Consider the following 554-nt stretch of genomic DNA (forward strand, 5'->3'; position numbering starts at 1 on the left):
CCTCTCTTCCTTCCCTCTCCTACTCCTAATAGGAAAGGGGGGGCAAACCTACTTGGAGTAGGATTGCCCCCCCTAGGGCGCACCTCTCCCCTTGGCCGGCCCCCTCCTCCTCTCCCCCTTTATATACAGGGGAGGGGGGCACCCCTAGGACACACAAGTTGATCTACGGATCGTTCCTTAGCCGTGTGCGGTGCCCCCCTCCACCATATCCCACCTCGGTCATATCGTCGCGGAGTTTAGGCGAAGCCCTGCGCCGGAAGAACATCATCATCGTCACCACGCCATCGTGCTGACGGAACTCATCCCCGACGCTTTGCTGGATTGGAGCTCGGGGAACGTCATCGAGCTGAACGTGTGCTGAACACGGAGGTGCCGTACGTTCGGTGCTTGGATCGGTCGGATCGTGAAGACGTACGACTACATCAACCGTGTTGTCATAATGCTTCCGCTTACGGTCTATGAGGGTACATGGACAACTCTCTCCCCTCTCGTTGCTATACCATCACCATGATCTTGCGTGTGCGTAGGAATTTTTTTGAAATTACTACGTTCCC

This window comes from Triticum dicoccoides, chromosome 2B (assembly GCF_002162155.2).
Source record: "Triticum dicoccoides isolate Atlit2015 ecotype Zavitan chromosome 2B, WEW_v2.0, whole genome shotgun sequence".
NCBI classification, from domain to species: domain Eukaryota; kingdom Viridiplantae; phylum Streptophyta; class Magnoliopsida; order Poales; family Poaceae; genus Triticum; species Triticum dicoccoides.